This window comes from Henckelia pumila, chromosome 1 (assembly GCF_033568475.1).
Source record: "Henckelia pumila isolate YLH828 chromosome 1, ASM3356847v2, whole genome shotgun sequence".
Taxonomy (NCBI): domain Eukaryota; kingdom Viridiplantae; phylum Streptophyta; class Magnoliopsida; order Lamiales; family Gesneriaceae; genus Henckelia; species Henckelia pumila.
In genome coordinates this window covers 107,466,622-107,491,702 of record NC_133120.1, presented here as the reverse complement: position 1 = coordinate 107,491,702, position 25,081 = coordinate 107,466,622, and the positions used below count along the sequence as shown (strand labels likewise).

The following is a 25,081-nucleotide window of genomic DNA, read 5'->3' as shown; positions in this document are numbered from 1 at the left end:
CTAAATATGATTTTTTTTTAATTTTTAAAATACGAATAAAGAGTAAATGATGAAAGAGATATCACCTGGGATTTATTGAAGATGAGGAACAAACACAAACCATTTCGCAAAATGTTGAATTAATGATCCAGTTTTCTTTTCTTACTGGCTGGTTGAGACCAATTGATCTTTGTTATAGCTGAATCAGGTTGATGAACAAAAGCTTGGAGATCATCAATTAATTGGTCTTCATTCGAAGCAGAGATGAGCATCCTTCGTGAATTTTCTGAAATGAAATTTTGTTCTACAGCTACATCAAGAAAAGTCAACAAACCATCATAATAGTTATTGATATTCAACAAGCCAATAGGTTTATTATGGATATTAAGTTGTGCCCAAGAAACAACATGAAAAATTTCTTCTAAAGTACCAAAGCCACCAGGTAAGGCAATAAAAGAATCAGAATTTTTTATCATTTTAGTTATTCTTTCGTACATTGATGAAACTTTCAACTCTTCCCCAACCGTAACACCTGTAATATTTCCTTCAGCTAAAGCTGTAGAAATAATACCCAAAACATGACTACCTCCAAGATGAGCTGCTGTTGAAATAGATCTCATTAACCCAATATTGTCTCCTCCATATATCAAGTGAATTTTTCTCTCTGTTAACTTTTTTCCAAGATTAATTGCTGCATCAACAAATATTTTTTTCTTTCCAGTATTAGAACCACAAAAGACACAAATATTTTTTAATTTTTGTGAAGAAGATCCTGCCATTTTTTTTTCTCTCTCACTCTTTTTTTTTTCAATATGTAAAGAAAATTCAAGCATGCATTTATAGAAAAAACAATTGTACGAAAAGACAAAATATGAATAGTAGAACACATACACACATAAAAAGTGAAATATATACGTTACCATCGGGGGTAGTACCATCTATTCCTTCTCGTTGGGGTTGAAATACCCAATTCTTCTGATAGACGACATACTGGATTCACATTAAATGCAAGACAATCTATATAATGATCCCTCTCATAAAGAAATTTTGTCCACAATTTAAGAAGTTCATTTTGCACGTATCCACTGGAATGCGTCTCAAGAGACATTGGAAGTGGATCCAATGGTTCTTTACTCAGCCCATTCCTAATGAATAATATTTTATCTTCTCTGTTTGCGGATGTCATTCCAACATTCCTACAATGTCCGTGACAAGTCCACCTAGCACATTTGTAACATCCACCTATATTTTTAGCTCTACGTTTTTTAGCGTAAGTACTTTTTTCCAAATCCAGGCATTTGTTTAATAATGATCTTACTTGCTTCCCCATCAAGTCGAACCTTTGCTTCAATAATAAAGCGAATATCATCAGGAATATTATACGACATAAGTAAACGTAATCTCTCGCATCTAGCTTTATAAATACTTTTCAACTTATTATCAGCTATACTACAAAAATATTTGCGAAGAATCAAAATACAAACATCCATATTAATATATATATATATATATATATATATATAATATATATATATATATATTCAATTATTTTGAGAAATTGAAATAAAACCGACTAAAAGTAGTCACGGAGTACCGTTATCCACCACTTAACCGGGAAGTGAACTCAATTCTGCAAAGAAATAAAATGAAAATATAAGTAACAATTAATTTGGATAATGCAAAGGCATAAAATCTTCATCAAGAATTTCATTTTCTAAAAATGGTTTAAGCCTTTACCCATTAACTTTAAACACATTATTATTTTTAGGATTTTCAACATCAATAGCAACATGAGGATAGACAAATTTAACAATAAATGGTCCATACCATCGTGATCTAAGTTTTTCTGGAAACAAATGCAAGCGAGAATTATAAAGTAAAACTTTTTGTCCGATTTCAAAAGATTTTCTCATAATATTTTTATCATGAAAGGCTTTTGTTTTATCTTTATAAATCTTTGCATTTTCATATGCATCATTTCTTAATTCTTCTAGTTCATTTAGTTGTAATTTTCTTAATTTAGATGCATTATCTAAATTAGTATTAAATGCTTTAATCGCCCAATAAGCTTTATGTTCAAATTCAACAGGTAGATGACAATGCTTTCCAAAAACTAATCTATATGGTGACATTCCCAATGATGTTTTAAATGCAGTTTTATATGCCCATAATGCATCATTTAATCTTAAAGAACAATCTTTTCGATTTGGATCGACAGTTTTTTTCAAAATTTGTTTTATTTCTTTATTTGCAAGTTCAACCTGACCATTTATTTGAGGGTGATATGGAGTAGAAACTTTATGTGTAATACCATATTTTTTTAACAACAAAAAAAATAATTTATTTATAAAATGACTTCCCCCATCACTGATTATAGCTTTAGGAATTCCAAATCGACTAAAAATATTTTCTTTTAAAAATTTGATCACAAATTTATGATCATTAGTTCTACATGCAATTGCTTCAATCCATTTTGAAACATAATCGACAGCCACTAAAATATAAGTAAATCCAAAATATAATGGAAATGGACCCATAAAATCTATTTCCCAACTGTCAAATATTTCAATAATCATGATTGGATTTAAAGGCATCATGTTTTTTTTTTGAAATTGAACCCATTTTCTGACAATTTTCACAAGATTTGCAAAATGAATGCGTATCTTTGAATAAATAAGGCCAATAAAATCCACATTGAAAGATTTTTGCAACTGTTTTCTTTGACGAAAAATGACATTCACATGCCTCAGAATGACAAAATTTAATGACACTACTTACCTCATTGTCGGGTATGCATCGACGAAAAATTTGATCAGGACAATACTTAAACAAATAAGGATCAATCCAATAAAATTTTTTTACCTCTTTCAAGAATTTATTTTTATCTTGTGAACTCCAATGAGAAGGCATTTTATTTGTTACAAGAAAATTTACAATCTTAGCAAACCAAGGCATAGTAGTAGCATAAAATAGTTGATCATCCGGAAAATTTTCATTTATTGGTATTTCATTTTGAGATGATTCACAAATTATTCTTGATAAATGATCGGCTACTACATTTTTCTTTCCTTTTTTTATCTTTTATTATAAGATCAAATTATTGTAATAACAAAATCCATCGTATTAATCTCGGCTTAGCATCTTGTTTATTTGATAAATATTTTATGGCAGAATGATCAGTATAAACAATAGTAGTAGAACCAATTAAATAGGATCGAAATTTATCTAATGCAAACACCACTGAAAGTAATTCTTTTTCAGTTGTTGAATAATTGATTTGAGCACTATTTAAGGTTCTACTTGCATAGTAGATCACATAAGGTTTACCTTCTTTTCTTTGTCCTAACACGGCTCCTACAGCATAATCACTTGCATCACACATTAATTCAAATGGTAAAGACCAATCAGGAGGTTGTAAAATAGGTGATGTAGTTAAAAGATTAATTATCTTTTTAAAAGCAATTTCACATTTTTGAGTCCATTCAAATTGTGAATCTTTTGTTAAAAGATTTGAAATTGGTTTTGATATTATGCTAAAAATTTTTATGAATCTTCTATAAAATCCCGCATGACCCAAAAATGATCGAATTTCTTTGATCGTGTTTGGTGATGGTAAATTAGCAATAACATCAACCTTAGCTTTATCAACTTCAATTCCTTTTTCAGATATGACATGCCCTAACACAATTTTGGATTTAACCATGTAATGACATTTTTTCCAATTTAAAACAAGATTTTTTTCTTTGCATATTTTTAAAACTTCTTCCAAATTTTTAAGACAGTTTTCAAATGAGTTTTCAAAAACAGTTATATCATCCATAAAAACTTCCACAAATTCTTCAATCATGTCACTAAAAATACTTAGCATGCATCTTTGAAAAGTAGCAGGAGCATTACATAAACCAAATGGCATTCTTTTAAATGAAAAAGTTTCAAAAGGACAAGTGAAAGTAGTTTTTTCTTGATCTTTTAATGATATTGGTATTTGATAATACCCCGAATACCCATCAAGAAAACAATAATAAAGATTACCTGCCACTTTCTCTAAAATTTGATCTAAAAATGGTAGCGGAAAGTGATCTTTTCTAGTTGTATCATTTAATTTTCTATAATCAATGCACATACGCCAACTAGATGGAATCCTAGCTTGTAATAATTCTCCCTTTTCATTTTTTATAACAGTGATGCCTGATTTTTTTGGTACTACTTGTGTTGGACTTACCCATTTACTATCCGAGATTGGATAAATAATTCCTGCATCTAATAGTTTTAACATTTCATTTTTTACAACTTCTTTCATGTGTGGATTTAATTTTCTTTGAGGTTGTTTGTAAGGTCCAAAAAGTTCACTAGCTTAATCATGATTAATTGATTTAATTATATGATTTAATGCATGTTATTTAGAATATTTAATTGTTATGTGGAATTATGTGAATTATTGGATGTCTGGAATGATGTGACTGCTATGTTATTTTTTTTTTTTATTTTTTTGTAAAGTTTTCAGATTGGTATTAATTTTGGGTCATAGGTACGAGTCTAGCCTTGAATCGAGTTAAGAAAAATATGTTAAATTAAGTTTAAAGAGATGCAGTGTATTTTATTGAGTGGGGCAGTAAAATTTTAAAGGATTTTTAAATATAACTAATGGGCCGTGTTGGAGTCCATTAGTCACAAAAGAAAAGCGTTCAGAAATTTTATTCTGAACTCTCATTTGAACGCTCACTTTTCTTCCTCAAAATCCCTCTCAAACGCTGCATCAAGGCTAGGGTTCTTCAGAGGCTCGAGGCTAGATCGTCCTACCGCTCAGGTTATTTCCAATCGAATCAATCCAGGCAAGTTTTTACTGTTTTTTAAACCCATTCAAGAATATAGTTATTTTCAAGATAAAACCCTAGGTGTTTGATTGATGATCCATGAAAGTTTTATTGAAAAAATTCTATGAGTATGTTGCTTGATTGTGATACGTGAAGCATTCCTGAGGTGTTCGGTTCATGTTTATCGAGTTTTGAAAGATTTGAAGGCAATAAATCAGATTTTTGGGTAAAAGTAGTTTTGAAGGTTTTGATTCAAAATCTTTGAAATGTTTGATGCATTGGTATAATTTATTTTGAGTTCATGATGTTGTAGAATGATATTTTGATAGAAAAATCGTCCCAAAGCATTGTGGATTTTGAGAAAATGCAGAAAAGATCAGTTTTCGGAAAAAGGAGATGCGACGGCGCGCCCGCGCTGGTTAAGCGCGCGACCGCGCCTCAGGCTCGATTTTCCCACCCCATTTTATAAGTTTTTGAGTCCTAAAAATCATGATTTTGATACTTTGATGTTTTTAATTATATTTAAGAATGTTCATGAAGAATTTTAAAGTTTTCAAGGTCCGAAACGGATGGAATGCCTCGCGTGGATCAGTCAAGTTATGTATTGCATGATTATGTGATTTTATCATGAAAGTTAATTTCTCATGAAATGTTTTTACGGATTTTAAGCATGTAGCATCACGAGAAACTTTATGAGCATGTACTAGATTTATGAAATGACATGATAAGATGAATGATATGATGCATGGAAAATATTTTGATGATTTATGCGTCTTGTGGTGATTATATGGGGTATGCACTTCGGGATGAGCTCCGGAGCGGCTATCCAAACATGGCTCACGGGATGGTTGTACGGGGTATGCACTTCGGGTTGAGCTCCGAAGCGGCTATCCAAAGAATGAAAGTTTACGGGCTTAATGCCATATGCTTGTCTGATCAACAGGAAACTATGAATGGCTCGTTATGACGATTACCACACTACTCATACTTCATCTCCCCAAATATTTTTATGATATGGCTATATTAAAGTTATGTTTATTGCATGGGAGTTTAAGTTAATGTTTCCTTTTAAAGATAGAAAATCTTTTTCTGCATGCTCTTGTTGAGTCTTTCGACTCACTATACTTGAATGGTGCAGGTAATGATGATGTGGATGCTTTTATTGATGATTATGTGGGCGGACATGAAGAAGAGGCAGGGGTCGGTCCAACGGGCAATGCATGAGTGTGAATGCTTTAGATTGGAGGATGTTTTAAATATTATTATTGGTTGAGAGGAAAACAAGTTTTAAATTTTTAAGTTGATGGCCATGCTTGGAAAATAATTTTAGATATTTTTTTTATTGGTGCACATTTTATACGCTCTTTTAATAAAGAATATGATGCTTCCGCAAAGTTTTTATTTTTACCAAATCTTTATGTAAGTATGTTTGAGTAACGTTTCGGTTGAGAAATTGAGACGTTACAGCTTGGTATCAGAGCAGTTCGCTCTGGGTTTGTTTGCACGCATGCATTCTCGCCACGACCCTATGCTTCGTCTTCATGTCTGTAAGTTTTATGTTTTGGATTGTTTAAGATGCATGATAGCTATTGCGAATAATATTTATGCATGTTAATTAGGATGTTATGTTTAAATAACGTAATTAAGCATGTGGACTGTATGGACAGCAGGATTATGGCTAACCGTAGGAATCCGAACAATGAGGACAATCAGAGTAACCAGTTTTTGGCTGGGTTGGCAACTCTGTTGCAAGAGCAGAGTAGAGCCAAAGGGGAACAGATTCAACAGTTAATCCAAGAACAAGCGGGAGGACGGAACAACAATCAGCCACTACTAACTAATCCGATCTTTAAACAGTTTAAGGATCTAGGGCCGCAGGAGTTCAGAGGAGGGGCTGATCCCCTGGTAGCCGAGGAATGGGTACAGTCAGTGGAGACCATTTTTGACTACATGCAGCTTACTGATGCAGACCGTGTGAGGTGTGCCATCTTTATGTTTCGCGATGATGCGCGAATTTGGTGGCAGGGAGCCCGTTCTGCTGTGGATATGACTACGTTGACTTGGAATGGATTCAAAGATGTGTTCTATGGGAAATATTTCACTATCAGTACCAGGACTAGACTTGCTAGAGAATTCTTGGAGCTCCGCAAGGGAGTATGTCCATTGCTGAGTATGTGAAGAAGTTTGAAAGGGGGAGGTATTTTGTGCCCATGATTTCGGGTAATACTGCGGAGGAGTTGAAGCATTTCACGGAGGGACTGAATGCCACTATTCATCGTGATGTCAGATTGAGTGGGGCACAAACGTTCCGAGCAGCAGTCGATGAGACTATGTTATCAGAGAAAGATGGGAATGATATTATCAAAGAATCGCAAGCAAAAAGAGCCAGTTACCAAGGGAGAGAACAACAAGGGTCTAGTTAGAAGAGGTCGTACCAAGCCCCAGCTCAGAGGAGACCGCAGCATCAGCAGCGCCAAAACCCCAATCAGGCGCGACCTCAGGGACAGAATCAGCCGAACGCCAATACTCCAAGGCCGGCGAATGCACCTATATATCAAAAGTGTGGGAAGCCACACTCAGGTCAATGCATGCTTGGGACCAATACTTGCTTTCTTTGCAAGAAGCCAGGGCATTTCGCCAAGGATTGCCCGCAGTCAAAGGATCCTATCAGGGGAAGAGTGTTTGCTATGACTCACGATCAGGTTGACCCAGATTCTGCAATTGTCACAGGTATGATCCATATCGCTGGTTTACCTGCTTTCGTGTTGATTGATTCAGGAGCTACGCACTCTTTTATATCTGTTAATTTTATGATGAAATTGGGGGTCTTTCCAGATAAATCTATTTCAAAATTTTGTGTGTCGTTACACTCAGGAGAAGAACTGGAAAGTAGTAGTGTGGTAAGAAATTGCAAAGTTCAGATGCAGAGTCTAGTTTTGTGTGCAGATTTTATTGTTTTGAAAATGGTGGATTTCGATGCGATTTTTGGGATGGACTGGTTGTCTCGGCATGAGGCTATTATTCACTGCAAACGAAAAACTGTCTCATTGAAAGATCAGAACGGGAAACCGTTTGCGTTCCGCACAACCTCTAAGAAGAGCGCACCAGGTATGATTTCTGCAGGAACAGCCTGGAAATTATTGAGTAATGGGTGTACAGGCTTTCTTGCGAGTCTAATTGGTGATCTGGAGGTACAACGACTGATAAGTGTGTTTAGTATGCATTATTTTATAGCATTTTTTGTTTAGTTTGCATGCATTTAGGTTAATTTCGTAAGTTTTATTAGTGTCTTTTGTTATGTGTTTGCATTAGACTCACCTGGTTGAATTTTGTAGGAAATTAAGCAAAAAATGGGAATTATGTTCGTCCAAGGCGCGCGCGCGCGCGAGACCCTTTCTCGCGTGTGCGCCGGAGGAAAATCCAGAGGCAAGCAAGAAGATGCGCGCGCGTGCGCAGAAGAGAAATTCAGAGCATGAATAGAAGAGGCGCGCGCGGGCGAGCTCATGCCCCGCACGCGCGCCGAAGAGATGTCCAGAGAGTTACAGAGAAGCCGCGCGCGCGCGAGCTCTCTCGCGCACGCGCGCGAGACAATCGAGGATGCACTGTTTGTTTACGTTGCGCGCGCGCGTGTCCGCATAACCTAATTTCGAGTTTTTTTTTAAGTTTGAAAAGGACTCCAATTGGCGCGGCCGTATAAATAAAATTTTTATGCTCTTTTCAAGGACTTTTGATTTTTTTGGAGTACGAGCAAAGCTTACGGCGGCTGTGGAGCGAATTTCTTCAGAATTTCTTCTATTCTAGTATTTTTATTTTATGTTTTTAAACTTGATTTATTGAATCATGTTTGTTAGTGAGTAGTTTCTTTTCTTCGATCAAGGCCACGTGATTGGGCCAGACAGTTTATGTAAAAACTTGATTTGTTTATTTGAGATTTTCAGACTTAATTGATTTTATTGATTATCAAATTTATCTTCGTCTTACAAATTTCTTGGCCAGTTATTTGTTTGCTTGTTAATTGAGTCTAAGTCGATAGAGGAGGTCTCGAATTTGATCACTTTGATTTTCAACATAGTGTAAAGCTGACTAGAAATAGAATTCGGTTTCATTATGCGGTTTAGGTGTCTACTGAATTTTCACGGTGATTTATGCATTCAAATTTGATTAGAATTACGAAAGATTAGTTCATCAATATTTGAATAGGTTTGATTGTTCTAGAAATAGACCTTCAAATAAATTAGGAAAATTCCCGTAAATTAAGATTAAGTCTGATATCTTAGTTCGATTACTTGTTGCATGAATTTTCTGGTACCTACGTGTGTCCTTGATCGAACTTTTCCCAAATTTTAAGTAATCCAAAGTTTTCTGCTGCGTTTTTATTTAATTTAATTTTATTTGCAATTTTATTCATTAGTTTAAAATCTGAAATCATTTTTTTTCATTAGTCTAGATTAAGTAGAAATAAATAGATTTTGGTAATCATATTTTTACAGTCCCTGTGGGTTCGACATCTGGACCTTTGTCCACTTTATTATAATTTGACCTGGTTCGCTTGCCAGTAGAATTTATTCATACCAAAATAACAGGTCAAGTTTTTGGCGCCGTTGCCGGGGACTATGTTGATATCAGAATTTTTATTTCGCTTGAGGTTAGACATTACTTATCTTCTGAATTTCTGACTATAATTTCTTGGTGATTTTCAGGTACTTTCTGTTGTGCATGCATAGAACTCGATCAAGGAAACTACTACCACTTGATTTGGAGATCGAGAGCACACTTAGCAGGATCCGAAAAGCCAAGAAATCTTTCAATCTTGAACTAGAGTCAGAATCTGAATCTGAAGTAGAGATGGCAGACAACCGTACTGTATGGGATATCATCCGTCCGCCAACTGAAGGTTATGGATCTAGCATAGTTCGCCCCGCTGTTGAGGCGAACAATTTCGAGCTGAAGCCCTCTACTATTCAGCTGATTCAATTGCAAGCTAGATTCGGGGGCTCATCTGTAGAAGACCCCTACGCTTATCTGGAGCGTTTTCTGTCGATCTGCGACACGTTCAAAGTGAATGAGGTAACATCTGATGCAGTACGACTGCGGTTATTCCCATTCTCTCTACAAGGAGAAGTTGCTGAATGGCTAGATGATCTGCCTGCTGGGTCTATTACTACATGAGATCAACTTGTTCAGACCTTTCTGAATAAATATTTTCCTCCCACAAAGATGGCGAAACTGTTCTCAGATATCATCTCATTCAGGCAAAAGGAAGCTGAATCTTTAAATGCTGCTTGGACTCGATTCAAAAAGATGTTGAGGATGTGTCCTCAACATAATATTACTCAGAGCCAGCAGACTCAGACTTTCTACAATGGGGCTGATCAATCTGTCCGATCCATGTTGGATGCCGCTGCTAACAGAAGTCTATTCAGGAAGACACCAGCAGAGGCATGGGAAATCATTGGAAATATGGCTGAAAGCAACATTGGATGGCCAGATGCTAAAAAGGAAAGAAAAGCTGGAGTTCTAGAAGTCGATGCACTAACATCACTTAATGCCAAGATCGATGCACTTACTCATCAGATGGCGGTTATGCAGACATCTTCAGCCAATCAAGTGCAAGTCCAACAGCCTGACGAACAGCAAGTATTTGAAGTTGATGCTGCGAACTTTATGGGAAATCAAGGGAGACAACAGTACAATCCCTACAACAACACTTACAATCCTGGCTAGAAGAACCATCCAAACTTTTCTTGGAAATCTGCAGATCCTACAGCTAATACATCGAAGCCAGTAGAGAAGAATCCCTCCTTTGAAGAAATTATGAGGAAATATGTAGCTGGTACTGAGACCCGTCTACAGAATCAGGAGGCAATGTTGCAGAAGTTAGAGACACAGATGAGCCAGATAGCAACACAGCTATCAACTAGGCCAGCAGGATCGTTGCCTAGCAATACTGAGAGGAATCCAAAGGATGTCAATGCTATTCTGGCAGTAACTAGATCGCAAGCAGATACTGAAGCAAACAATACTGAGGATGAAGAAGCAAGTGAGCTAGTCAAGGAAAAAGAGCTGGAGGAAGCATCAAAGCCGTCAGACTCGACGCCTATGGGCAAGAAAGGTAAGTCATCTCACCCTGTTATTAATGAAAATATTGACTTGAGTAAACTTCCCTTCCCCAGAGAGCAAAACAACTGCAATTGGACAATCAATTTGCAAAATTCCTAAAGATTTTCAAAAATCTTCATATTAATATTCCCTTTGCAGACGCTTTAGCTCAAATGCCTAGTTATGCAAAATTTTTAAAAGAGATTTTGTCTAACAAAAGAAAACTGGTGGATTTTGAAACTGTGAAGTTGTCGGAGGAGTGTTCTGCCATTTTACAAAATAAACGCCCTCCGAAACTTAAGGATCCCAGTAGCTTTTCAATTCCATGCACTATTGGAAAATCATTTTTTAATAAGGCTTTATGTGATCTAGGTGCAAGTATTAATCTTATGCCTTATTCATGTTTTGAAAAGCTAGGAATTGGTGAAGTTAAGCCAACTAATATCTCCTTACAATTAGCTGATAGATCTATAAAATATCCAAGGGGGATTGTAGAGGATGCGTTGGTAAAAGTTGATAAGTTTATATTTCCAGTGGATTTTGTTGTGCTTGATATGGAAGAGGATCGTGAGATACCTCTTATTTTGGGTAGATCGTTTTTAGCCACTGGAAAGGCATTGATTGATGTGCATAAGGGAGAGTTGATATTGCGTATGAATGATGAGAAAGTAATTTTTAATGTTTTTCATGGCATTCGATATCCTGCAGACAATTCTGATTGTTTCAGAATTGATGTTACTGATGATTTGGTTGAGTGTTCTCTGCAGGAACAGTTGTCGGTGGATCCATTAGAAATATGCTTGACAGTTACAACTGATGAAGAGCTTATTAGTGAGAAAGTTCATGAAGTAGCACGGTATTTGGACTGGAGTCTATGCTTTGACAGACTCATCAATACCAAGATGGGGGAGCTCAACAATACTCCAAAACTGCTGAAGCCATCCACCAAAGAGCCCCCTACTCTTGAACTTAAACCACTTCATTCTTACTTAAAATATTTGTATTTATTAAAGAACGATAAACTGCCAATAATTTGTTCATCTTCTTTGACAGGTTGCGAGGAGGAAAAGCTGTTGCGAGTGATTCGAGAACACATAAGAGCCATAGGATGGAGCTTGGCTGATATCAAGGGGATTAGTCCAACCATGTGCATGCACAAAATATTTATGGAGGCAGAGCACAAGACATCGACTCAACCACGGAGGCGACTCAACCCAGCAATGCAAGAGGTAGTTAAAAAGGAGGTAATCAAGCTCCTTGATGCAGGTATTATCTACCCTATATCTGATAGTGAATGGGTTAGTCCAATTCAAGTAGTGCCTAAAAATGGAGGGATAACTGTTATTAAAAATGCCAATGATGAATTAATTCCGACGAGAACTGTTACGGGGTGGCGGGTTTGCATTGATTATAGAAAATTGAATGATGCTACCCGTAAGGATCACTTTCCCCTTCCCTTTATTGATCAGATGGTTGAGCGACTTGCTGGGCATGCATTTTATTGTTTTTTGGACGGTTATTCCGGATATATGCAAATTCCTATAGCACCTGAGGACCAACACAAAACCACTTTTACTTGTCCTTATGGTACTTTTGCATATAAACGGATGCCGTTTGGTTTGTGTAATGCACCTACTACTTTTCAGCGTTGTATGATGGCTATTTTTCATGATATGGTTGAAAAGTTTATAGAAGTGTTTATGGATGATTTCTCTGTGATTGGATCGTCATTTGATGCATGTTTATTAAATCTGAAAAAAAGTGTTGCAGAGATGTGAGGAGAGCAATCTTGTGCTGAATTGGGAAAAATGTCATTTCATGGTGAAAGAGGGCATTGTTTTAGGACATAAGGTATCTGAGGTAGGTGTGGAGGTGGACAGAGCAAAACTTGAAGTAATTGAAAAACTTCCACCTCCCACGAATTTGAAAGGAATTCGAAGTTTTCTTGGGCATGTGGGTTTCTATCGGAGATTTATTAAGGATTTTTCTTCTATTGCTAAACCCCTTACTAATTTGTTAATCAAAGAGGTGCCTTTTAATTTTTCTGCTGAGTGCTTGCAGGCCTTTCAGATTTTGAAGCAGAAATTAACAACTACACCGGTGATAGTAGCGCCTGATTGGAATCTGCCGTTTGAATTGATGTGTGACGCCAGTGATACTGCATTGGGAGCCGTGCTTGGACAAAAGAGGGACAAAGTACTTCATGTGATTTACTACGATAGTATCACCCTGTCAGCCGCTCAACTGAATTACGCAACAACTGAAAAAGAGCTTCTCGCAGTCGTGTTTGCCTTGGACAAGTTCAGATCTTATTTAGTGGGAAGCAAAGTCATAGTTCACACAGATCACTCGGCATTGAAATATTTGATGACCAAAAAGGATACTAAACCCAGGTTAATTCGTTGGGTTTTACTGTTGCAAGAATTTGATTTAAAAATTGTTGATAGGAAAGGCGCGAAGAATCAAGTTGCAGACCACCTTTCACGCTTGGAAAATCAAGGAGTTGAAACGCAAATAATTCATGATGATTTTGCAGATGAGCAGTTGTTTGAGGTAACGAAACTACCATGGTATGCTGACATAGTAAATTACCTCTCAAGTAAGTTTCTTCCCTCACACTTAACTTATCAACAGAAAAAGAAATTTTTCGCTGAGTTGAAATATTTTTTGTGGGAAGACCCTTTTCTGTTTAAGATATGTGCAGATGGCATAATTCGTAGGTGTATTCCAGCGGAGGAGGTAAGCCCTATACTCTCACACTGTCACACAGGTCCGACTGGAGGTCACTTCGACGCGGGTCGTACTGCCGCTAAAGTACTTCAGTCGGGATTTTATTGGCCTTCATTGTTTAAGGATGCGTATACCTATGTACTTGCATGTGATGCTTGTCAGAAAGTGGGTAATATTTCTAGGAGACACGAGATGCCCCTTAATAATATTCTTGTGTGTGAAGTTTTTGATGTATGGGGTATATATTTCATGGGACCGTTTCCTGTATCTGAAGAAAACAAGTATATTTTGGTTGCGGTCGATTATGTGTCTAAATGGGTTGAAGCACTGGCTTGTAGGACGAATGACTCTAGGGTAGTTATAAAATTTTTGAAAAAATTCATATTTTCTAGATATGGAACCCCTAGAGCCATAATCAGTGATGGAGGAACCCACTTTTGTAACCAGCAATTTGAGAAGCTTTTGACAAAGTATGGGGTCACTCACAAGGTGGCAACACCTTATCATCCCCAGACTAGTGGGCAAGTTGAAATTTCTAATAGGGAGTTGAAAAGAATTATGAAGAAAACTGTGAATGCAAACAGGAAAGAGTGGTCGAATAAATTAGATGATGCGTTATGGGCCTATCGAACTGCTTTCAAAACACCTATAGGAACTTCTCCCTTTAGGTTGTTATATGGTAAAGCATGTCATCTTCCTGTTGAACTTGAGCATAAAGCACTATGGGCTACTAAATTTCTGAATTTTGATGTGCAGGCTACAGGTGAAGAACGGTTGCTACAATTGAATGAACTTGAAGAGCTTAGGTTGGAGGCCTATGAAAATGCCAGAATCTACAAAAAAAAGACAAAGAAGTGGCATGATCAGCGCATTGTCTCACGTGAGTTCAAGGTAGGCCAGGCTGTTTTATTATATAACTCACGCTTGAAGCTCATGCCAGGAAAGCTTCGTTCGAGATGGTCAGGACCGTATACTATTAAGCAAGTGATGCCGTATGGTACGGTAGAAATTTTTAGTCCGGCCACAGGAGCATTCAAAGTTAATGGGCAAAGAATAAAAGTCTATCATGGTGGTATCGTGGATAACACACAGACCACTGTCGACTTGCAAGACCCATTAAATTAAAAAAGGAGGTACAGTCGGGCTATAGACTTTAAATTTAGCGCTGGCTGGGAGGCAACTCAGCATTTATTTTTATGTTTTTTTTTTAGTTTGGCTTTGTTTTTCATTCGTTTGGTTTTTGGTTTTGTTTTGCAGATAATTATTCTGTTCGAATGCACTGAGCCCGCGCGAGGGTCCCTCCTCGCGCGCGCACAGGCTTGCTCTCCAGTGAGGCAAAAGGAAAACGCGTGCGCGTGCGCAAGTCAAGCATCCAGAGCCCGCAATAAAGCCGCGCGCGCGCGAGCTTCCGTCTTGCGCGCGCGCGAGAGGCGCAGATGGAATAAAAAAAAAACGGGCCTTTCTTTCTTTTTTTTTTTCTTACTTTCTTCTCCTTCTTTTCTCCTTCTCACCTCTAAACCCTAAATTCCCAAATCTTTCGCCTCCAATTTTTCCATTGATTCTTGATATTCTTGCTCTTAAATTGCAGATTTATGGAGTACATCATCGCACTTTCATTTGGGTCCGTCAATTTCTGTCGGAATCCTCCATTTGTGCACTCCTCCTTGCATCGCCGCCGTTCACCACCGCCTGCCGCCGCTATTCCGGTCGACCACCAACATGCCAGCCAAGATATTTCGTTCTTCCGGTCCTATCGTCGCTAGCTCCTCGTCCTCCGTTGAATTCTCCAACAAGTTTGTCTCTCGGGAAGCCCAAGAAAGGTACGAACATGCTCGACTAAATCGAAATCCTATTGCTGAGCGTGGGATTACTATGGATTGTAATGAATTTGTTGCCTTGGGGATTATTAAGAGGAAATGGTCTGTGTTTTGTCGAGTGCCCGAACCCGCCATTATTCCGGTGGTTCGGGAATTTTATGCTAATGCACCTTCCCGAGAGGATTCGAAAGCTTTTGTCAGAGACAAACTGGTATCATATGATGCAGATACATTGAATAGATTCTATGATACTCCTGTTGTGGATGACAGTAAATTTAGGAGTTTTAAGGCTAATCCGGATTATTCTTTGATGTTGAGAGAGTTGTGTTACACGGGAGTTCATTGGCACGATCCTCTCCGGGTCACTCATTTTCCGGAGAGATTTCTGAAACTTGAGCCGGCGTTGTGGTATGCTTTCATTGCCCGACGACTTCTACCCGTGCTCCATACTATTGACGTGCAAGCCGATAGGGCTATACTGGTTTATGCTATCACGAAGAGGTGGCCGGTTGATGTGGGCACCCTTGTCCACGATTCCATTCAGTATTCGATGATGAATCCGACGGTGGGTCTCTATTTTCCCCATACCATCACAGCCCTATGTCGCTAGACAGGTGTACCGATTAGTTCCGATGAGGAGTGTGAAACGACCCTAACTCTATAATTAATAAATAAATATGCAGAATTTTTTTTTTATTACTTACTAAATAAAATATGTATATGTCCATACATATATGCAAAGAATAAAAAGATTTAAAATAAATAAATAAATAAATAACTTAAATAAAAATGTATTCTTTAATAAAATAAATATCTGAGTCAAATATTGAATTAAAATACTGCATAAATAAAATGATTAAAGTTTGCATGCACTGAAAATATTTAAATAAAATATTCCAAAACACAACCACTAAAAAAAATACTTAAAAATGTAACATGCTAAAAATATTCAAAACATGCAATGTGAGTCAGACATCTATCACGGTCACGAGATCACTGTATGTCCGCTCATATGTCCTCGCCGCCGGTAGGAGTTACATCCTCCTCTACGTACTCACCTGCACCATACCAGTGTAGTGAGCCTAGAGGCCCAACATGCTAACATAACAAGGGTTTAAAATAATTTAAATCAATTTAATACTAATACATAACATATACATGAAGATGCATGCTTAAAAACTTCATAACATATCATAACTTAATTATCTTAAATAACATAACACATAAATATTGTTGAGCAAATTATTTTCTAACATCGCATAGTTGTATCCGTAGTGTAACCTTAAATCATACATTAAATACTGATCAGCGTAGAAATCAACGTACGTGGAGGTGACGAATCACCTCTTAAATTGGCAGTAAACTGCCCTTCAATAGATCACATATGGGGACGAATCCCCCTCAAATCTCAAATTGTCACACTACTTCAACTTTCAACATAAAATATTTTCTTATTGCTCAACCTTAAACATTTAATCGTACATAAAATTATTTCATGAATGCATGTACTTAATTAAAATGTGTGTCCTTCATATATATTTAATTTAATTTCATACTAACATATAAATATTAAAATAACTACAATGCATAAAAAAATAATTAAATATATATTCAAGACACATGCAATTTCTCATGGATTGTACTGTACTGCTGACCCTAACACCCAAACCCATTTATTAAATCTGGCCCATTAACACTGAGACTGGCCCAATAACATACTTAAGCCCAATAAAAATTATTCTAAGCCCAATTAAATAATTAAAGCCCATTAAAACATTCTGACCCAATGGGCCCAAAAGCCCAAAGACTGGCCCAATAATTTCCATGGGCCCTAAAGCCCATAGAAATTAGTGGATCAACATAATTAAATTAATTAAGCCCATTAATAAACTTAAGTGAAGCCCAAAAATATAATTAAGCTAATTAACCCAATAAAACACTTAAATTTAATAATTAACTTAAAATTAAAAATACCCGAGCCCAATTAACTTAACCCAGACCCGGACCCACTAACTTAACCCATGACCCATGAACTTGACCCGGACCACCGACCCGACCCGGAAGCCCATAGGAAAACCTAGAACCCGTAGCCCTAACCCCATCTCGGCTGCGGCCGAGAGCAGCAGCCCCTCCGTGGCTGCTGCCGGCCTGCTCCGGCCACCCTTGGCCGGAGCGCCGCCGCCCAGACGTAGCCCACGTCTGGGCGGACCTAACCTGCACCAGCCCCCAGCCCCATGCAGCCTGGACCACCGAACCCGAAGCCCATTTCCCGAAACCCTAGACTGTGCACCAAGGGAGGCCGAACCGCACCAGCAGACTTCCTGGGGCCGTTTGGCTCGAGCCACTAGAGCCATTCGGTCCAGACCCTCCTCACACTACCTAGGAATCTGACCAGCAGCCATACCAGCCATGGTGGATCGAAAACGTGAACATGAAAAAGGAAAACAAGGAACCTTGGCAATAAAACCGAAACAACCGAACCATTTTTCTGAAAAACTTGAAAGTTTTCGATGCATACACAATCCACACAACATAATATCTGATAGGTACGAAAAAATGGAAGAAAATCATGCCTTTCACCGAAAACGAAGAGAAAAATTGAGTGTGGGACGATTCCGGGACGACGGAACGACGACAACCGACTTGGACCTTCAAAAACCGAGCTATGGAGTAGTTGGAGGCTGCTGGAAACGATGGAGAGTGATGGAGGAGAGTGGGGTGTCGGCTGGGGCTTAGGGTCGATGGGTTTGGGGTAGATTAGGTTAAGTTTTTAATAAAATAGGTTTTTAGGAAATTAAATATATTAATAAGGATTTTAATATATAAAATATATAACTTAAAAATCTAATTAAAAAAAGAAATCTGATAACAAAATTAAAAAATATATATAAAAATCCCGAAATATTAATTTAGGGAAATTTTAAAGATAATAAAAAGTCATTATTTTGGCTTATTTTGAATAAAAACAGACTCCTAAAATTATATAAAATTAAATACTAAAATTTTTGAGGAAATAAAACTCAAAATAATATTTTTGGGCTTTTAAAAGGCTCATGAAATAAATTGGATAGAAAATTGTCATCTCGTCCGTCCACGGTCCCGTCTACGCGATAAAATACTTAAAATATTAAAAATCATAAAAATCACTAATTATGGGTTAAATGCTTAAAAATAAATTAAATCATGCACAAATAATTCACATAATTATTTAACCCATAAATCACAAATTTAAATAATTAAATACCCTAATTATGCATGCGAATTTACGTATTTAAAATACCGGGTGTTACAATTCTCCCCCCCTTAAATTGAATTTCGTCCTCGAAATTTAAAGTACTTACCCGAACAACTCCGGGTAGCGAGTCCTCATGTCTGCCTCGGTCTCCCAAGTAGCTTCCTCCTCTGAGTGATTCAGCCACTGGACTCTGACCATCGGTATGACCCGCGTCCTAAGCCTCCGCTCCTCCCTAGCCAAGACCCGCACTGGCCTCTCCTCATACACTAGATCTGGTGGCAACTGCAAGGGCTCGAAATCCAACACATGCGACGGGTTAGAGACATATCTCCGAAGCATGGATACATGGAAAACGTTGTGCACTGCCGCTAGCCCTGGTGGTAGAGCTAAACGTTAGGCCAACGTGCCAACTCTCTCCAAGATCTAGAATGGCCCTATATACCTCGGATTAAGCTTGCCTCTCTACTCCCTTCATAGGTGACACCTTCAGGAATACGTGATCACCTACAGCGAACTCCAAATCTCGTCGTCTGGCATCTGCATAACTCTTCTGACGACTCTGAGCAGTCCTCATCCGATCTCGAATCTGAGTCACAATGTCAGCTGTCTGCTGCACAATCTCAGGACCCAGTAAAATCCGCTCACCAACCTCATCCCAATGCACAGGAGATCTGCATCTCCTCCCGTACAATGCTGCATAAGGAGCCATACCTATAGACGACTGAAAACTGTTGTTATAGGTAAACTCCACTAATGGCAGTCTAGTCTCCCAAGAGCCCCGAAAATCAATGACACAAGCTCTCAGAAGATCCTCGAGAACCTGGATCACTCTCTCAGACTGACTATCTGTCTGGGGATGGAATGTTGTGCTGAACAAAAGCCTAGTCCCCAATGCTGTGTGCAGACTCTTCCAAAACGCAGATGTGAATCTCGGATCTCTGTCTGACACAATAGACACTGGTATGCCATGCAGTTTAACAATCTCTCTGATGTAAAGCTCTGCATACTGTGTCAAAGAATAAGTAGTCCTCACCGGCAAGAAATGAGCTGACTTGGTGAGTCTATCCACAATCACCCAAATCGCCGTGCAACCTCTGGCACTCCTCGGTAAGACAACCACAAAGTCCATCGTAATATTCTCCCATTTCCATTCCGGAATAGTAAGATGTCTAAGAAGTCCTGCTGGACGCTGATGCTCTGCCTTGACTTGCTGACAAGTCAAGCACTCTGACACCACTCTCCCGATGTCACTCTTCATCCCGGTCCACCAATACAATAGCTGCAAATCTTTGTACATCTTCGTACTTCCAGGGTGAATGGAGTACGGAGATGTGTGAGCCTCTGCTAAAATCTCAGCTCTCAACTGATCGACGTTCGGTACCCACATCCTACCACGGTACTGAACTATACCATCCACCACTGTATACAAGAGGTTACCCCTAGCCTCATCTCTCTGTCTCCATCGCTGCAACTCCTCATCAGTAGACTGTCCATCTCTAATCCGATCTCGCAGAACTGGCTGCACCGTCAACACTGACAAGCTCGGTGCATGACCACTCGGATAACACTCCAAGTCAAACCTCTGCATCTCGCTCTGTAGTGGTAACTGTACGGTCAAACATGAGACCACTGACGACTTCCGACTCAAAGCATCTGCTACTACATTAGCTTTACCCGGATGGTAGCTAATGTCACAGTCATAATCTTTCACCAACTCCAACCATCGGCGCTGTCTCATGTTCAACTCCTTCTGTGTGAAGAAGTACTTGAGACTCTTGTGGTCTGTGAAAATCTTGCACTTTTCTCCATACAGATAGTGCCTCCAGATTTTCAAAGCGAAAACCACTGCTGCTAACTCCAAGTCATGCGTCGGGTAATTCTGCTCATGAACCTTTAGCTGCCTCGACGCATACGCAATAACCTTGCCACACTGCATAAGTACTGCGCCTAAACCCAGCTTAGACGCATCGGTGTACACCACTAACTCCTCGTGTGGTACTGTCACTGCTAACACCGGTGCAGTAGTGAGTGCTTCCTTCAGCTGATCGAAGCTCCTCTGACAGTCTGAACTCCAGATAAACTTCGCATTCTTCTTGGTTAAGGAAGTCAAGGGTACTGCAATAGAGGAAAAACCCTTGATGAACTTCCTATAGTATCCTGCCAAACCTAAGAAACTGCGAATCTCTGAAGCATTCTTCGGAATGCCCCAGTTCTGCACTGCCTCAACCTTAGACTGATCCACTGCAATCCCATCTCTCGAAATAATGTGGCCAAGAAATGCCACCTGCTCAAGCCAAAACTCGCACTTGCTGAACTTGGCATACAAACGATGCTCCCTCAAAGTCTGCAAGGCTGTATGCAGATGCTGTCTATGCTCCTCAATGCTCCTAGAGTAGATCAAGATATCATCAATGAAGACTATGATGAACTGATCAAGATACGGCTGAAAAACTCAGTTCATGAGATCCATGAAAACCGCTGGAGCATTGGTCATCCCAAATGGCATCACTAAGAACTCGTAATGCCCATAACTTGTCCTGAAAGCAGTCTTGGACACATCTGCCTCTCTAACTCGCAGCTGATGGTAACCAGATCGCAGGTCGATCTTGGAGAACACTGAAGCTCCCTGCAACTGATCAAATAAATCCTCTATCCTCGGCAGTGGGTACTTATTCTTCACTGTGACCCTGTTGAGCTCTCGATAATTGATGCACAATCTCATACTGCCATCCTTCTTCTTCACAAATAACACCGGAGCTCCCCATGGAGAAAAGCTAGGACGAACAAAGCTTTTCTCTAATAACTCCTGAATCTGCTCCTTCAACTCTTTCATCTCAGTAGGAGCAAGTCGATACGGTGCCTTAGAAATAGGCACAGTGTCGGGCATTAACTCAATACTAAACTCCACTTCTCTCGCTGGTGGAATTCCTGCAACGTCCTCTGGAAAGACATCTGAAAAGTCACAAACCACCTCTATATCTGACAATGATCTGCTAGGTGGTTCTGATGAAGTGAATACACTGGCGAGAAACCCCTGGCAACCACGTCTCAATAACTTCCTCGCACGTGTATAAGAAATCACAGGCGAGATCTCACTGCTCGGAGATGCATAGAAAACAAATTGGTCGCCCTCCTCCGGTTTCACTGCCACTGTTCTCTGCCGAAAATCAATCACTACTCCGTTGACTGACAACCAATCCATACCCAAAATCAGATCGAATCCCGTCAACGGTAAGACCACTAAATCTGCTCTGGTAGTGCGCCCCTGTAAATCCATCTCCAAGCCTCTGCAGGTACTAGTGGTAGAAAGAACCTGTCCAGACGGCATGGTTACATCATACCCTATTTCAGCAACCTCGGGCTTAATGTCTATCCGTCTGATAAACTCCAGGGAGATAAACGAATGCGTAACTCCCGAATCTAGCAACGCATACGTGAAATTTCCTCCTACTAGAATTCTCCCTGCACGCAGAAAATATTTCCAAGTAGCTGCACCAAAATCTTAATTTACCCAATTTCACACCTAAGGACTACTCGTCTCCGAGGCATATTGCATCACCCCATGTTTCTTTACGTAAATCGCAATGCATAACTAAGTTGTTTAAAAGTAATGCTAAATTAAATCCAAAGAATTAAATCATGCTATAAACACTTAAAACTTACAGACCGGTAGCGTGGATTTCTGAGCTCGCATAGCAGTAATGAACCCTCCAAGGACCGTGCTCTGATACCAACTGAAACGACCCTAACTCTATAATTAATAAATAAATATGCGGAATTTTTTTTTTTATTACTTACTAAATAAAATATGTACATATATGCCCATACATATATGCACAGAATAAAAAGATTTAAAATAAATAAATAAATAAATAACTTAAATAAAAATGTATTCTTTAATAAAATAAATATCTGAGTCAAATATTGAATTAAAATACTGCATAAATAAAATGATTAAAGTTTGCATGCACTGAAAATATTTAAATAAAATATTCCAAAACACAACCACTGAAAAAAATACTTAAAAATGTAACATGCTAAAAATATTCAAAACATGCAATGTGACTCAGACATCTATCACGGTCACGGGGTCACTGCATGTCCGCTCATATGTCCTCGTTGTCGGTAGGAGCTACATCCTCCTCTACGTACTCACCTGCACCATACCAGTGTAGTGAGCCTAGAGGCCCAACATGCTAACATAACAAAGGTTTAAAATAATTTAAATCAATTTAATACTAATACATAACATATACATGAAGGTGCATGCTTAAAAACTTCATAACATATCATAACTTAAATTATCTTAAATAACATAACACATAAATATTGTTGAGCAAATTATTTTCTAACATCGCATGGTTGTATCCGTAGTGTAACCTTAAATCATACATTAAATACTGATCAGCGTGAAAACCAACGTACGTGGCGGTGACGAATCACCTCTTAAATTGGCAGTAAACTGCCCTTCAATAGATCACATATGGGGACGAATCCCCCTCAAATCTCAAATTGTCACACTACTTCAACTTCCAACATAAAATATTTTCTTATTGCTCAACCTTAAACATTTAATCGTACATAAAATTATTTCATGAATGCATGTACTTAATTAAAATGTGTGTCCTTCATATATATTTAATTTAATTTCATACTAACATATAAATATTAAAATAACTACAATGCATAAAAAAAATAATTAAATATATATTTAGGACACGTGCAATTTCTCATGGATTGTACTGTACTGCTGGCCCTAACACCCAAACCCATTTATTAAATCTGGCCCATTAACACTGAGACTGGCCCAATAACATACTTAAGCCCAATAAAAATTATTCTAAGCCCAATTAAATAATTAAAGCCCATTAAAACATTCTGACCCAATGAGCCCAAAAGCCCAAAGACTGGCCCAATAATTTTCATGGGCCCTAAAGCCCATAGAAATTAGTGGATCAACATAATTAAATTAATTAAGCCCATTAATAAACTTAAGTGAAGCCCAAAAATATAATTAAGCTAATTAACCCAATAAAACACTTAAATTTAATAATTAACTTAAAATTAAAAATACCCGAGCCCAATTAACTTAACCCGGACCCGGACCCACTAACTTAACCCATGACCCATGAACTTGACCCGGACCACCGACCCGACCCAGAAGCCCATAGGAAAACCTTGAACCCGTAGCCCTAACCCCATCTCGGCTGCGGCCGAGAGCAGCAGCCCCTCCGTGGCTGCTGCCGGCCTGCTCCGGCCACCCTTGGCCGGAGCGCCGCTGCCCAGACGTAGCCCAAGTCTGGGCGGACCTAACCTGCACCAGCCCCCAGCCCCATGCAGCCTGGACCACCGAACCCGAAGCCCATTTCCCAAAACCCTAGACTGTGCACCAAGGGAGGCCGAACCGCACCAGCAGACTTCCTGGGGCCGTTTGGCTCAAGCCACTCGAGCCATTCGGTCCAGACCCTCCTCACACTACCTAGGACTCTGACCAGCAGCCATACCAGCCATGGTGGACCGAAAACGTGAACATGAAAAAGGAAAACAAGGAACCTTGCGCATAAAACCGAAACAACCGAACCATTTTTCTGAAAAACTTGAAAGTTTTCGATGCATACACAATCCACACAACATAATATCTGATAGGTACGAAAAAATGGAAGAAAATCATGTCTTTCACCGAAAACGAAGAGAAAAATTGAGTGTGGGACGATTCCGGGACGACGGGATGACGACAACCGACTTGGACCTTCAAAAACCGAGCTATGGAGTAGTTGAAGGCTGCTGGAAACGATGGAGAGTGATGGAGGAGAGTGGGGTGTCGGCTGGGGCTTAGGGTCGATGGGTTTGGGGTAGATTAGGTTAAGTTTTTAATAAAATAGGTTTTTAGGAAATTAAATATATTAATAAGGATTTTAATATATAAAATATATAACTTAAAAATCTAATTAAAAAAATAAATCTGATAACAAAATTAAAAAAAAAATATAAAAATCCCGAAATATTAATTTAGGGAAATTTTAAAGATAATAAAAAGTCATTATTTTGGCTTATTTTGAATAAAAACGGACTCCTAAAATTATATAAAATTAAATACTAAAATTTTTTAGGAAATAAAACTCAAAATAATATTTTTGGGCTTTTAAAAGGCTCATGAAATAAATTGGATAGAAAATTGTCATCTCGTCCGTCCACGGTCCCGTCTACGCAATAAAATACTTAAAATACTAAAAATCATAAAAATCACTAATTATGGGTTAAATGCTTAAAAATAAATTAAATCATGCACAAATAATTCACATAATTATTTAACCCATAAATCACAAATTTAAATAATTAAATACCCTAATTATGCATGCGGATTTACGTATTTAAAATACCGGGTGTTACAGAGTGGCTCCCACCTT

At 38.4% G+C, this 25,081-nt stretch overlaps 1 pseudogene; it reads right to left on the bottom strand.

Annotated features, from left to right (window-relative positions):
* Positions 1 to 1,712: 1,712 nt before the first annotated feature.
* The window catches only part of LOC140871870 (uncharacterized), a 33,870-nt pseudogene continuing 10,501 nt past the window's right edge, over positions 1,713 to 25,081 (bottom strand).